This window comes from Aspergillus sclerotioniger, assembly GCF_003184525.1.
Source record: "Aspergillus sclerotioniger CBS 115572 chromosome Unknown BO94scaffold_1, whole genome shotgun sequence".
NCBI classification, from domain to species: Eukaryota; Fungi; Ascomycota; class Eurotiomycetes; order Eurotiales; family Aspergillaceae; genus Aspergillus; species Aspergillus sclerotioniger.
Genome location: NW_020290991.1, coordinates 1,765,673 through 1,782,965, shown reverse-complemented (window position 1 = coordinate 1,782,965; position 17,293 = coordinate 1,765,673).

Here is a 17,293-nt window from a genome sequence, read left to right as displayed (position 1 = left end):
TCAGGGTATCAGGTATCTTATTAAGTTTCTTCTTACTAGGTCTAAGATCTTTAAGCTGAGTACTATACTCTTTATTTAAAAGATTGAATTTATCCTAAATTATACTGGGATAGTTGTTTCTCGGAACTGGCTCACTACTGTTATCAACTTCCATGGTTTAATCTAATAGTATAAACAGTTAGTGGTCTTCTTATTAACTTGGTGGTGCTGTTGGCTCATCTATAGTAATCTGTTATCTTAATTAATCACAGTATGCCCTGTTCTCTGATAGTTGTCTATATTGAATAATATGTAGTTTCTTGCTATCTAATATCTGCGTCGCAGATTCTGTTTAAACTTTATATTGAATAGTAGTAATATTATAGACTCCTCTGTCTTGATCTTGGTATGTAGCTCTTAACTGCTTTTAAGACTGTTATTATTTCTGATTATAGTTCTTTAATTAGTGATCTGCTTTGTTACAGCTAAAGTATAAGTAGTATTTTTTATACTGTTCAAGTTCCTTCTTAGATATTCTGCTTTATTGAGTCTGATGCTGTACTACATCTAGCTCCATTAGTTTTAATCTATAGAGATCTTCGTATCCCAAACTCTGAGATTATGCCGACCTTTTATTATTAGCTCGGTAATCTAGTTGGTTGTTTTATCAAGATATAGATCTACTGGTCTACCAGCCCTCTCTTTATTTTGTATTATATTTATATAACTTGTTTTTAATCTTGATTATTACTTCAATTATCTATAATAATATATTTAATTATTCTTATTAGATAAGTTTTTCTTAGATCTTTATCTTAAGTCCTTCTTTAAATCATGTAATATAGGCGTCGTCATCCTAATCTAAGTAATTAGTGATTTGTAAAAACTTGGAAATATACTTAGATATTAATCTAATCTACTTAAGTTATTATAATTTTTATTTAATATTATATACTACATCAATATCTCTAAATATCTATTTAAGATACTGCTTAAATCTAGTATAACTAGTAAAGATTTATTTTATATTATTATCCTGATTATTTATTAACTTTTCTTGATATTTACAGATATATGGTTTAAATTAATTAAACACTATTCTGATCAGATAGGTGGATATAAAAAGAATCTTATTAATCTTGTTTTTAAGCTTTTTTCTATTCATGCTGAGATACAAGTCTAACTAAGTTAAGAAAGCCCTGAGCTTTGCTTAATTACTGTTAAATAGTTCCAGTGGTAAGATCTTAACAGATTTGACTATTAAATAATCTTTGAATAACTGGTTCTGTTGTTTTAAGGCGGTGATACTTTTTTATAACTAATTAATCATACTCATCAGTTCTTATATTATCAGGCCCTGCTACTGTGGGGCACGTGATGAGTTCAAAGTAGTTAATATAATGAATAATTATTACTGAGTAACACTTATACTGTATAGTACTTAATATATTAAATCCTAGGATCACTTCCCTGTTCCTGTTAGCTGTTACGGACCCCTGCTAGCTGAACGACTAGTGAGGCGGGTACTGTCAAACCCTAGGATCGCTTCTCCCTGTTCCTGTTAGCTTAGCTCCCGTTCTAATACGTATCTGTGAACTGAATCACGGTAGTCAGGTCATTGACTATCTAAAGGTGACTTGATCTGAACAAGAGAAGAGAAGTAAGGCCAGATAGTGCCGCGCAGCTATCCGTAAGTAAGTGTGGATGAGTGTTGTCACTAAGCTTTACCAAAATATATAGTTACTTAAAGATAATTTGATTGAGCATGAAGAACAGAACTAGCTAAGTATATGAAAGAGTGTCCTTATATCCTATCCCTTGTCATGGCGTCGCCATGATATATTATATTATCGATATGTTATATTATAGTGCTGCCATGTTCTGTTATAGCGCTGCCATGTCTTGTTGTAGCGCTATTATGTTATAGTGTGTTAGTAACATGTCCGTCGTGGTCACGTGTTGTATAACCGTCCTGGTTTGTAGGTTACTCAGATCAGGATTTTACTTGATAAGAGTCTTTGTCTTCCGGACGTAGTCTTCTGCTTAATGAGTCTATCTTACTAGTTCATTCAGCTAGTAGGGGTCCGTAACACTACTTCCCCTCTTTCAAGGTTTCTTGTCCCTAAGGAACATAAATCTGCAGTGTCTCCCTCCTGAGGTGAGTGTTTAGTATCATTTCTCAAAACTTTGTTCGGATTGTTGATTATGTTGTCTAGTTCTTCTGTTTGTAAGAAGAGCCTCTACTGGTGGATTAAGGATGAAGGTTTCCTTGTGGTTTTTCCTTATGAGTGCTGCATTCGCCTTTACAAGGTTTGCATCAAATCTGAAAATTCTGATCACTGTAGTGAGTGTGTTAAAATAAACAGTGTTTATTATAAAATACCTGATTCTTTCTTCTCTGACACTGAATGGAAGCGTTTAGTCAAGGCTTAAAATTCTATTAAAGAAGAGGAGGAAGTCATCCTGGTGAAGTTTCTTTGATTACGGAAATAAAAACAACTATTATAAAAACAAGCTGGCGATTTCATAACTCGTGATATAAAGAAAATTAAGGAGCTGGAAGAGTTTGAAAAGTAAGAGTAAAAAAAATATAAGATACAAGCGAGGCTGCGCGATCAACGAGCTGTGATATCCGAGGTTAAGGCTAATACTGTCACGGATAATATTGAACTAGCCGCCGCATCTGAGCTTAATCTTAGTTTGTCCTAACTTATTGATTTTTCTTCTTTCTGGATGAGCTTTGACTTGCTTGCTAGTAATACTGTTTCATAAGCTGATAACAGTCTATCAAATTCTTGATAGGTTTCTACGTGTTCTCTGAGATATCATATTCTATCTATTTTATTAGATACTTTGACCTGCCGCTAATCTTCTTGTGGTTCAGGATCTTTTTGACTTTATATTCTTCTTCTATATCATTATCAATCTCTATATTTTCTGCGATTCTAGCGTTCTTTGGTATAGGTTCCAATAATAAGATATAAAATACTGGATGTATTCTGTTCATTAATTTTAGTAATCTTAATTTATAATTAACCAGTCTTTTCTTATTTTCAATGATAAATGGTCCTAGCTTGTAATGGTCAAGCTTTTGATTTAGTTATTTTATCTTGATGTTTCTGCGGAGTAAGAATACTTTCTTTCTTTTTTTAAGATTAGGTTTCCTTCTATATCTATGATTATAGTATATCTTACTGTACAAGTTTATAAACTCAATGTTTCAGAATAACTGTAGGTATATGTTTTCTGTGAATATAATAATATTTTCAGCTATATTAGTAACTTACTGCTTTTTTAATAATATTTTCAGAAACCTCAGGTGGTATCCATAATTAGTATAGAATAGTGAGACTCTAATGGTTAAGTAACTGATATTATTATATGAGAACTGTATTATTAGTAATAGATTTATTTAATCATCTTACTGGTAGTTTATATAGTGTTTCAGGTATTGTTTAATTATCTAGTTAACTTTTTCTGTTTATTTATTTGTCTGTGGGTGGTAAGTCATTATTATTTGTTCTTTTATTTTCATAAGATCTGCGAGTGATTTCTAGAACTTCAAGATAAATAACTTATCTTAATCTGATATGATATACTTTGATATTTTATGGTATGCGACAATATTTTTTAAAAATAGTTCTACTATCTGTATTACTATTATTGTTGTCTTACTTGGTATAAGATAGATGTATTTAGTAAGGCGATCGGTGATGATTGTGATAGTATTAAACTTTTCTGATTCTAATAGTAGACTAATAAAGTTAATTGTTATCTATTTCTATGATCATTATAATGCCTTCTGTACTTGTATTTGTCTGTAGGGTTAGTATCTTACAGACTTGTTCCTGATATAAGTCTTGTATTGTTTAATATAATCACATATTTTCTGTCTGAAGTTCAGAATGTAGTAATTTCTTATGATTAGTTCAGTTATCTTTTCAACTTCTAGATACTCCTTGAGTAGTTTATTATAGTGTCTAGCCATAATCTCTGTCCTCATCTCGGTCAGTATAAAGATTAATCTATAAAAGTATGCTAGTCTATTTTTATTAATAATAATCTTATCCGGTAAGTCCTTGCTTATTTTCTGGAGTGTTTTATTATTTTTTATATCTTCAGTTAATTACTTAATTAGGTTATTACTTATTTTTAATATTGCTATTAGGTTGGCCTTGTTATAGCTGATCAACCTATCCGTGTTTCGCTTCAGGATGGCCGGTTTGATAGTCTTTTTATCTAATTCATAGTCTGGCCTGCGGCTCAGCATATCTGTATATTTATTCTCTACTTCTTTACAGTATATAATTCTGAAGTTATATTATGACAGAATCTCAGCCTATTGTGCCTGCCTTCTGGTCAACTCTTTGGTTGTTGTGAAGTAAGTCAAGTTCTTATGATCTGTTTTTATAATAATAGTATGCTTCGCTTTTTCAAGGTAGATCCTTTATTACTTAAATATTATTATTATAGCTAGCAATTCCTTGTCGTGAATGTCGTAGTTGAGTTCTGCTTGAACTAACTTTCTTGAGTAAAATATAATTAGTCTTGGCTTTCTATCTTCTCCGGGTTGCGTCATACGCATATTAACAGTATAGTTCAATATGTTGGTTTTAATGGTGGTTTCTTTCTCTGGATTGTGCTGTACTAGTACTGGTAATGTGGTAAGTTATTACTTAATATCTTTAAACACGCTCTGCTGTGGTTCTTTCTACCAGTATTTCTTTAACTTTTTTATAAGCTTAAAGAGTGGTATTATATAGATAGTATATCTGTTCATGAATCATTAATAATAGTTAACTAATCTAATAAACTGCTGTAGTTCTTTCAAATTCCTAGGTTAAGACTAATCTTATATGGCTTATATTTTAGCTTACTCAGTATAGATTTTTTCTGTAGATATCCAGTGTTCCAGAAACTCTGTTTTCTATATATAGAATTCATACTTTTTTAACTTGTATTATAACTAATATAAATATAGTTTATATAGAACTAGTCTTACATGTCTTATATATTCTTTCTTAGTCTTCAAGAAGATTAATATATTATCTAAATAAGTGATTATAAATCTATCAAGGTATTCTTTAAGAATCTTATTAATATATTGCTAGAATGATGCTGGTGTATTAGTAAGTCTAAATAGCATAATTAAGTATTCAAAATATTCATACTTTATTTTAAACACGGTTTTCTATTCTTCATCTTCTGTAATGTGTATATGATAATATATATTCATAATATTAAGTTTAGTAAACCACTTCGTTCCTTATATCTTGTCTTGGATTTCTGAAATTAAAGATAACGGGTGTCAATCCTTGATCATAATAGTATTTAGTGGCTGATAATCCATGTATAGCTATAAACTTTTATTCTTTTTTGGTATAAATAAGACTCCATGTCCTGTTAGTGACTTTAAAGACCTGATATTATCTTTAACCAGCTGGTTATTAATATATTCTTATAATATCTATGATTTTTTTTTTAGATATTAGATAAATCTTTTTACATACTAGTGACTTTCCTTTCTTTATAGGAATAGTATGATCATGTTTTCTATGCTGAGATAATTCAGATTATTCTAGCTGCTTGAACAAGTCTTTAAATCTCTTATACTATGATAGAATCTGTGTGTTACTCTTGACCACAGCTAGAAGTTCCCATGAATTGTTACGGACCCCTGCTAGCTGAACAACTAGTAAGGCGGGTATGTCAGGCAGAAGGCCACATCCGGACGGAAGGGGGCTCTTATCAAGGAGGATCCTGACCCAAACCGTCAGGCGACACGGATCACGTGATCATGGTATACGGACAAGCATGTGGTATATAACATACCATCATGGTTTATAACTACCAAGTGGGTATATGATAGACCTGATGATATATAGAAAGATATACAGGGAACAGATATATAAGAACATTTCTTCGCGTACTTAGTTAGTTCTGTTCTTCATGCTTAATATAACTATCTTTAAGTAACCATATGTTTTGGTAAAGCTTAATAATAACACTCATCCGTACTTACTTACAGATAGCTGTACGGCACTATCTGGCCTTACTTCTCTTCTCTTGTTCAGATCAAGTCATCTTTAGATAGTCAATACCTGACTTACCTTGATTCAGTTCAAAGGTACGTATCGGAACGGGAGCTAAGCTAACAGGAACAGGGAGAAGCGATCCTAGGGTTTGACATGAATCTTCTAGTTCCTGGATAGTTATCTCAATCTTTATATTAGTACTGTTAATACTGTACTCGCAGTACTCTTTTATTATTGTTAGTACCTATCCTGATAATTCCATAAGCTAATCTTTCTATAATGGTTTAGTTACTGCTATTACTTGTGCGACTATATTTAAAATATTATTTTTCTTTAAGTTACCTCTGATGCCTGGCGCGTTAGGCTTTTGTGGCAATCTCAACCTTCTCTTACTAGATTACTTAATCCTTGTTTCAGCCTTTTACTAAGTAACAGGCTGTATAGATCCAGACCCTATATCTGGTCCTTGCTGGTATCATCTTAAGTAATCACAATTCATGAATTAGAGACTCTCAGTCTTTTAATTAATCTGTGGATTATGATTCCTGAGTTATAGAATCCCTAATATAATATTATACTATTTTAAAGATATTATATTAAAGTCTATATACTTATAGTGATTCTTTACAGTCATAAGTACAGTTCCTGACTTGACTATTAATGTGAGAGTTTCCAAGTTCTCTCTATTCAGTTCTATAATCAGTTTAGGTTCTGTTTTCTATTATTTAAGTATTTTAAGTTATTACATGAATCGCGGGTTCATAAAGTTTCTAGTTACTCCAGAATCTACCAGTACTTGGACTAATCAATCTAATATAACTGCTTAGATCTTTAGGTGTGGCCCTAACTCTGTAATTATTAATTACTATTTCAGCTAGTTAGATACTAACTACCGTGGGTATCTTCTTGGAAATCTCGAGCCTTCTATCTTTATTATATAATATATTATATACTAATTGTCAAAACATGCTAGTCAATATATTAATCTATGGTGAGAGTGTCTCTGGTATCCTTTATATATGTAATCAAAGATAAAGTATAAATAATAACTTATCTTAGTCCTAACCATTTCCGGTATCTTAGATTGGTAGTTAATAATATATTTTTAATTATAATATATTAAGCATATGTTTATGTAATACACAAGCCAAGAGAGTTTATCATGTCTTTAATAATCTTTACTTTCTTTAAAATAAATGTACAGACATGATTTATCATATCAAGATTCCATTCCTGCAATATTTACTTTTTAACTAACTTTTAATAGCTGGTAATAATAGTCCGTGTTATCTTGTCCACATGTTAAGCAAACTTTTAGATAATAAGAACATCTCTGTAGATATTGCTCTTAAGTCTTATTTCATGATTTTCAATATTTTAAATCTTAATATGGGCAATACTGCATAATTATCTTGAACTCTGGGCAGAATTATGCTAGATTCTCTGAGATCTCTTTTAAGATATGGTCTAATCAATAAATAACATTTTCTTGATTGTTCTTCTGGTTCTTCTTGTCCTTATCTTACTGTAATAAATAAAGTTTACTAATTTTTAATAAGGGTTTTTCAGGGATATCAGGTATCTTGCTGAGTCTCTTCTTACTAGATTTAAGATCTTTAAATAATATATTATACTCTTTATTTAACAGTTTGTTTTCATTCCAAACTATACTGGGATAATTGTTTCTCAAAACTAACTTATAACTATTATTATTAACTTCTATAATCCAAATTAATGGTACAGATAATCATTAATCCTCTTATTAACTGGATGGTACTGTTAACTTATCTAGAATAGTCTGTTATCTTAACTAATCATAATATATTCTGTTCTTTAATAGCTGATCATACTGAATAATATGTAGCTTCTTATTATCTAATATCTATATTATAGATTCTGTTTAAACTTCATGCTGAATGGTGGTAATATTATAGACTTCTCTGTCTTGATCTTGGTTTATAATACTCAATTATTTTTAAGGCTGTTACTGTTTCTGACTACAGTTCTTTAACTAGTGACCTGCTTTGCTGCAGCTAAAGTACAAGCAGTCTTATTTACACTGTTTAAGTTTCTCCTTAGATACTTGAATCTGTTGAGTCTGATGCTGTGCTGCATCCAGCTCCATTGGTTTCAGTCTATAAGGATCTTCGTATCCTAAGCTCCTAGGTTATGCTGACCTTCTGTTATTGGCTCAGTAACCTGGCTGGTTATTGTATTAAGATATAGACCCGCTGGTCTACTAATCCTCTTATTACTTTATATTAAAATTATATAATTTATTATTAATCTTAACTACTGTTTTAATCATCTTAGTCAATGTGTCCGGTCATTCTTACTAAATGATCTTCTCTTGGATCTCTATCTTGAGTCCTTCTTTAAATCATAAAATATAGGTGTTATCATTCCAGTCTAAATAATTAATAACTTACTGAAACTCTGAAGTATATATAAATATTAATCTTATTTATTTAAGTTATTATAACTTTTACTTAGTGTTCTATATTATATTAATATCTTTGAATATCTGTTTAAGACGCTGTTTGAATCTGGTATAACTAATAAAAAATTGTTTTATATTATTATTTTAATTATTTACTAACTTCTCTTATCACTCGCAGATATATGGTTTAAACTAATTAAATATTGCTTTAGTTAGGTAAGTAGATGTAAAAAAGATCTTGTTCTTCTTATTCTTAAGCTTTTCCTTGTTCATGTTAAGATATAGATCTAACTGGATCAAGAAAGCTCTGAGCCTCACTCATTTGCTGTTAAATAGCTCGGGTAGTCAGATCTTAATAGATTTAACTAATAAACAATTTTTAAATAACTGGTTCTATTGTTCTAAGACAGTGATGCTTTCTTGTAGCTGACCAACCATATCTATCAGTTCCTTGATTATCAGGCCCTGCTGCTGAGGCGCACGCGATATGTTTAATGTAGTTAACATGATGACTGGTTATCACTGGATAATACTCGTACTGACTGGTGCTTAATGTATCAAACCCTAGGATTGCTTCTCCCTGTTCCTGTTAGCTTAGCTCCCGTTCTAATACGTACCTGTGAACTGAATCACGGTAGTCAGGTTATTGATTATCTAAAGATGACTTAATCTGAATAAGAGAAGAGAAGTAAGGCTAGATAGTGCTGTGTAGCTATCCGTAAGTAAGTGTAGATAAGTATTATTACTAAGCTTTATCAAAACATATGGTTACTTAAAGATAATTTGATTGAGTATGAAGAACAGAACTAGCTAAGTATATGAAAGAATGTTCTTATATCCTATCCCTTATCATGGCGTCACCATGATATGTTATATTGCCAATATGTTATGTCGTAGCGCTGCCATGTCCTGTTGTAGCACTGCCATGTCCTGTCATAGCGCTGCCATGTTATAGCGTGTCAGTGACATGTCCGTCGTGGTCACGTGTTGTGTAACCGTCCTGGTTTATAGGTTACTCAGATCAGGATTCTACTCGATAAGAGTCCTCGCCTTCCGGACGTAGCCTTCTGCCTAACGAGTCCGCCTTACTAGTTCGTTCAGCTAGCAGGGGTCCGTAACAGGTACGTCAGGCAGAAGGCAACGCCCGGACGGACGACCACTCTTATCGGGTAAAGTCCCGAGCTGAGTCATCACGTATCACATGTCATGTGACCATGGTATACGGACAAGCATGTGGTATACAACATACCACTATGGTCTATAACTACCAAACGGGTATACGGTAGACCCAATGGTATATAGAATGGTATACGAGGAATAGGATATATAAGGACGCTCCTTCTTATACTTAGCTAGTTCTGTTCTTCATGCTTAATAACACTGTCTTTAAGTAACTATATATTTTGGAAAAGCTTAGCAACAATACTCATCTGTACTTACTTACGGATAGCTGCACGGTACTATCTGGCCTTACTTCTCTTCTTCTATTCAGGACCAGTCATCTCTTAGATAGTCATTAATCTGACTTACCTTGATTCAGTTCACAGATACGCATTGGAACGGGAGCTAAGCTAACAGGAACAGAGAGAAGCGATCCTAGGGTTTGATACATTGAGCACCAGTCAGTATGAGTGTTACTTAGTGATAATTATTCATTATATTAACTATATCAAACTCATCATGCATCCCATAGCAACAGGGCCTAATAATACAAGAACTGATAGGTATGGTTAGTCAGTTGTAAAAAAGCATTACTATCTTAAAATAATAAAATCAGTTACTTGAAGATTGCTTAACAGTTAAATTTATTAAGGTCTGACTATCTGAGTCATTTAACAACAATTGAGCAAAGCTCAGGACTTTCTTGACTCAGTTAGATTTATATCTTGACATAAATAGAGAAAGGCTCAAGAATAAGATAAATAAGATTCTTTTTATATCTATCTATCTGACTAGATTAGTATTTAATTAATTTAAGCCATATATTTATAAGTATTAAGAGAAGTTAGTAAATAATTAGGATAATAATATAAAGTAAATCTTCACTAGTTATACTAGATTTAAGCAGTATTTTGAATAGATATTTAGAGATATTAATATAGTATAAAATATTAAATAAAAATTATAATAATTTAAATAAACTAGATTAATATTTAAATATGCTTTAGAGTTTTTACAAGTTATTAATTACTTAGATTAGAATAATGATATCTACATCGCACGATTTGAAGAAGGACTCAAGATAGAGATTTAAGAGAAACTTATCTAGTAAAAATAATTAAATATGTTGTTAAAGATGATTAAAATAGTAGTTAAGATTGATAATAAGTTATATGAATATAACATAAAATAATAAGAGGGTTGATAGACTAGTGGGTCTATATCTTGATAAAATAATTAATCAGGTTACTGAGTCAATAACGGAAGGTTAGTATAATCTAGAAGCTTGGGATATGAAGATCTCTACAGATTGAAACTAATGGAGCTGGATATAATACAGTATTAGACTTAACAGACTTAAATATCTAAGAAAGAACTTGAATAATATAAATAAGACTGCTTGTACTTTAGCTGTGGCAAAGCAGATCACCAGTTAAAAGACTATAGTTAAAAACAGTAATAGTCTTAAAAGTAATTGAGAGCTATGAATCAAGATTAAGGCAGAGAAGTCTATGATATTATCACTATTTAATATAAAGTTTAGACAGAATCCATAATATAGATAATAAGTAATAAGAAGTTATATATTATTTAATATAGTTAGTTGTTAGAGAACAGGATATATTATGATTAGTTAAGATAACAGGCCATCCCGGATGAGCTAACAGTATTATTAAGTTAATAAAAGAATTAATGATTATCTGTACTATTAGTTTGGATTATAGAAGTTAATAATAATAATTATAAGCTAGTTTCAAGAAATGACTATCCTGGAAAAACCTCTATCAGAAATTAGTAAATCCTGTTCATCGTAGTGAGATGAGGATAAGAAAAACTAAAAGAATGATAAAGAAGATGTTGTTTATTAGTTAGACTGTATCTTGAAGAAGATTTTGGAGAATCTAGTATAATTCTATCTAGAGCTTAAGATAATCATACAGTATTATCTATATTAGGATTTGAGATGTTAAGAATCATAGAATAAGACTTAAAAATAATATTTATAGAGATATTTCTGTTATCTAGAAGTTTATTTAATATATAAATAAGATAATATAGATTATTATTATCAGTTATTAAAGATTAGCTAGAAGATAAATGTTGCTGGAATGGAATCTTGATATAATAAACCATGTCTATATACTTATTTTAAAGAAAGTAGAGATTATTAGAGATATAATAAACTTCTTTGGCTTGTGTGTTATATAAATATATGCTTAATATATTATAATTAGAAATATATTATTAATTACTGATTTAAGATACTGGAAATGGTTAGAGTAAAGATAAGCTATTATCTATACTTTATCTTTAATTACGTGTGTAAAGAGTATTAGAGACACTCTCACCATAGATTAATATATTGGCTAGCATGTTTTAATGATTAGTATATGATATATTACACAGTAAAGATAGAAGGCTTAAGATTTTCAAGAAGATATTTATAGTAGTTAAAACTTAATTAACTAGAACAGTAGTTAGCAGTTACTGAGTTAGGACTATATCTAAAGATTTAAACAGTTATATTAGATTAATTAACTCAAGTATTGATAAACTTTGAAGTAACTGGAAACTTTATAAACCCGCGATTTATATAACAGCTTAAGATATTTAGATAATAGAAAACAGAATCTGAACTAATTGCAGGACTAAACAGAGAGAATTTAAAAACTCTTATATTAATAGTTGAGTCAGGAATCGTATCTATAATTATAAAGGATTATTATAAGTGTATAGACTTTAATATGATATCTTTAAGACAGTATAATATTATATTAAGGATTTTATGATTCAGAAATCATAATCTATAGATAGATTAGAAGACTAAGAATCTTTAATTTATGAATTATGATTATTTAAGATGATATCAGTAAGGACTAAATATAGGATCTGGATCTACACGGCCTGCTAATTAGCAAGAAGCTGAAGCAAGGACTAAGTAATCTATTATAGGAAGGTTGAGAATGTCATAAAAGCTTAACACGCCAGGTATTAAAGATAACTTAAAAAAAATAGTATTTTAAATATAGTTATATAAGTAATAGCAGTAACTAAGTTATTATAGAAAGATTAGCTTATAGAATTATCAGAATAAGTACTAATAATAATAGAAAAGTACTGAGAGTATAGTATTAATAGTACTAATATAGAGATTGAGATGACTATCCAGGGAATAGAAGATTTATAGGAACTTCTAGCTGTAGTTAAGAATAATATACAAATTCTATTATAATATAAAAGATTTAAGAACTTGTTTAAGTAGTTAAAATAATCTGAATTATCTCAGCATGGAAAGTATGACCATACTATTCTTATAAAAGAAGAAAAGTTACTAGTATATAAAAAGATTTATCCAATATCTGAGAAGAAATTGCAGATATTATAAGAATATATTAATAATCAGCTGGTTAAAGATAATATCAAGTCTTTAAAGTCACTAGCAGGACATGGAGTCTTATTTATATTAAAAAAGGACAGTAGTTTATAATTATACGTGGATTATCAGTTACTAAATATTATTATAATTAAGGATTGATATCTGTTATCTTTAATTTTAGAAATCTAAGATAAGATATAAGAAATAAAGTGGTTTACTAAGCTTGATATTATAAATATATATTATTATATACGCATTGCAGAAGGTAAAGAATAGAAAACTGTATTCAGAATAAAGTATGAATACTTTAAGTACTTGATTATACTATTCAGACTAATTAATATATCAGCATCATTTTAATAATATATTAACAAGGTTCTTGAAGAATACCTTGACAGATTTATGATTACTTATTTAGATAATATATTAATTTTCTTAAAGACTAAGAAAGAATATGTGAGGTATATAAGACTAGTTTTATATAAATTATATCTATATTAGTTATAATATAAGCTAAAGAAGTGTAAATTCTATATACAGGAAACAGAGCTTTTAGAATACTGGATATTTATAGAGAGAATCTATATTAAGTAAGCTAAAGTATAAGCCATACAGGATTAGTCTTAATCTAGAAATCTGAAAGAACTATAGTAGTTTATTAGATTAGTTAATTATTATTAATGATTTATAGACGGATATACTATCTATATAATACTACTCTTCAAGCTTATAAAGAAGTTGAAGAAGTATTAGTAGAGAGAATCACAGTAGAGCATGTTTAAAGATATTAAGTAATGATTTATTATATCACCAGTGCTTGTACAGCATGATCTGGAAAAAGAAATTATTATTAAGACTAATATATCGGATTATACTGTTAATATGTGTATGATGCAATCTGGAGAAGATAAAAAGTCAAGACTGATTATATTTTATTTAAGAAAGTTAGTTTAAATAGAACTTAATTATGATATTCATGATAAGAAATTGCTAGTTATAGTAGTAGTATTTAAGTAGTGGAGGGTCTATCTTGAAGAGATAAAATATACTGTTATTATAAAGATAGATTATAAGAATTTAACTTATTTTATGATAACTAAAGAGTTGACCAGGAGACAGGTAAGATAGGCTGAGATTCTGTTATAATATAATTTTAGAATTATATACTGTAAAGAAGTAGAGAATAGATATGTAGATACACTGAGCTGCAGGTCAGACTATAAACTAGATAAAAAGATTATTGAACCAGCCATTCTGAAGCGGAACACGGATAGGTTGATCAGTTATAATAAAGCTAATTTAGCAGTAATGTTAAAAATAGATAATAATTTAATTAGATGATTAGCTGATGATACAGAAAATAATAAAATACTTTAAAAGATGAGTAAGGACTTACCAGATAAGATCACTATTGATGGAAATGGACTAGCCTATTTTCATGGGTTAATTGTTACAGACCCCTGCTAGCCAGGTTACTAGCGGAGCGGACTCGTCAGGCAGAAAGTGATGACCAGGCAGGACTCGGGCAACCGGCAACTCTTATTGAGTAGAATCCCGGTTGGAGTAATGTCCGAGGCAGCGCTGTGTCACGTGACTATCTACTATCAGATCTACCATTGAGGATATATAATATGGTATACGGGATCCAGGAACGTGATTAGCTTGACCCTTGATCTACCCTGAATGGTATATGAAATGGTATATGAAGAATAGGATATGAGGATACTCTTTTATATATTTAGTTAGTTCTGTTCTTCGTGCTCAATATAACTGTCTTTAAGTAATCATATGTTTGATAAAGCTTAGTGACAATACTTGTCTGTACTTACTTACGGATAGCTGCGCGGCACTATCTGGCCTTACTTCTTTTTTTCTGTTCAGGACCAGCCATCTTTTAGATAGTTATTAGTCTGATCTATCTTGACTCAGTTCAAGGTGCGTATTAGAACAGGAGCTAAGTTAATAGGAACAGGGAGAAGCGATCCTAGGGTTTGACACATTGAGCATTGTCAGTATGAGTGTTATCTAGTAATAATTATTCATTATATTGACTATATTGAACTTATCGCGCGCCTTACAGCAGCAAGGCCTAATAATACAAGAACTGATAGATATGGTTAGTTAGTTATAAGAAAGCATCACTACCTTAGAATAATAAAACCAGTTACTCGAAGGTTGCTTAGTAATTAAATCTGTTAAGGTCTGACCATCCAAGCCATTTAACGGCAATTGAGCGAAGCTCAGGGCTTTCTTGACCCAGTTAGATCTATATCTTAACATGAATAAAGAAAAGCTTAAGAATAAGGAGAACAAGATCTTCTTCACGTCCACTTATCTGATTGGAACAGTATTTAATTAGTTTAAACCATATATCTGTAAATGACAGAAGAAGTCGGTAAATAATCAAGATAATAATATAAAACAAATCTTCACCAGTTATACCAGATTTAAGCAGTGTTTTAAATAAATGTTTAAAGATATTAATATAACACAGAACACTAAGCAGAAATTATAATAATTTAAGCAGACTGGATCAGTATCTAAATATGCTTTAGAGTTTTTATAAGTTATTAATTACTTAGATTAGGATGATAATGCCTACATGTCAAACCCTAGGATCGCTTCTCCCTGTTCCTGTTAGCTTAGCTCCCGTTCCGATACGTACCTTGTGAACTGAATCAAAGGTAGTCAGGTTGTTGACTATCTAAAGGTGACTTGATCTGAACAGAAGAAGAGAAGTAAGGCCAGATAGTGCCGCGCAGCTATCCGTAAGTAAGTGCGGACGAGTGTTGTCGCTAAGCTTTACCAAACGTATGGTTACTTAAAGACAATTGGATTGAGCACGAAGAACAGAACTAGCTAAGTACATGAAAGAGTGTCCTTATATCCTATCCTTCATCATGGCGTCGCCATGATATGTCATGTCGCCGATATATTATGTTGTAGCGCTGCCATGTCCTGTCGTAGCGCTGCCATGTCCTGTCGTAGCGCTGCCATGTTATAGCGTGTCGGTGACATGTCCGTCGTGGTCACGTGTTGTGTAACCGTCCCGGTTTGTAGGTTGCTCTGATCAGGATTCTACTCGATAAGAGTCCTTGCCTTCCGGACATGGCCTTCTGCCTAACGTATCCGCCTTACTAGTTTGTTCAGCTAGCAGGGGTCTGTAACACCACATCACACAATTTGAAGAAGAACTCAAGATAAAGATCTAAGAGAAACTCATCTGGTAAGAATGACTGAATATATTGTTAAAGATAATTAAAACAGTAGTCAAGATTAATAATAAGTTGTATAAATATAATATAAAATAATAAGAGAATTGATAGACTAGCAGGTCTATATCTTGACAAAATAGCTAATCAGGTTACCAAGCTAATAACAGAAGATCAGTATAATCTAGAAGCTTAGGATATAAAGATCTTTATAGACTAAAACTAATAGAGCTGGATGCAGTACAGCATTAGACTCAATAAACTCAAGTATCTAAGAAGAAACTTAAATAATGTAAACAAGACTGCTTGTACTTCAGCTGTGATAAAGTAGATCACTAGTTAAAAAACTGTAGTCAAAAATAGTAACAGTCTTAGAAATAGTTAAAAGCTACAAACCAAGATCAAGACAGAGAAGTCTATAATATTATTACTATTTAGTATAAAGTTTAGACAGATACTGTAACACAGATACTAGATAATAAAAAATTACATGTTATTTAGTATAGTTAGCTATTAAAGAACAGGATATATTATAATTAATTAAGATAATAGATTATTACAGATAAGCCAACAGTACTACTAAATTAATAAGAGAATTAATAATTATCTGTACTATTAATTTAGACTATAAAAGTTAATAATAATAGTTATAAGCCAGTTTTAAGGAATAACTATCCCAGTATAATTTAAAACAAATTTAAACTATTAAATAAAGAGTATAATACTTTATTTAAAGATCTTAAACCCAGTAAGAAAAGACTTAGTAAGATACCTAATATCCTGGAAAAATCCTTATTAAAAGTTAATAAACCCTATCCATTACAGCGAGACAAGGATAAGAAAAACTAAAAAAATAATAAGAAAGATATTACTTATTAATTAGACCATATTTTAAAAAAGATCTTAGAGAATCTAGCATAATTTTACTTAAAGCTCAAGATAATCATACAGCATTGTCCATATTAAGATTTAAGATGTTAGAAATCATAAAATAAGATTTAGAAACAATATCTACAAAGATATTCTTATTATTTAGAAATTTATTTAATATATAAACAAGATAATACAGACTATTATTATTAGTTATTAA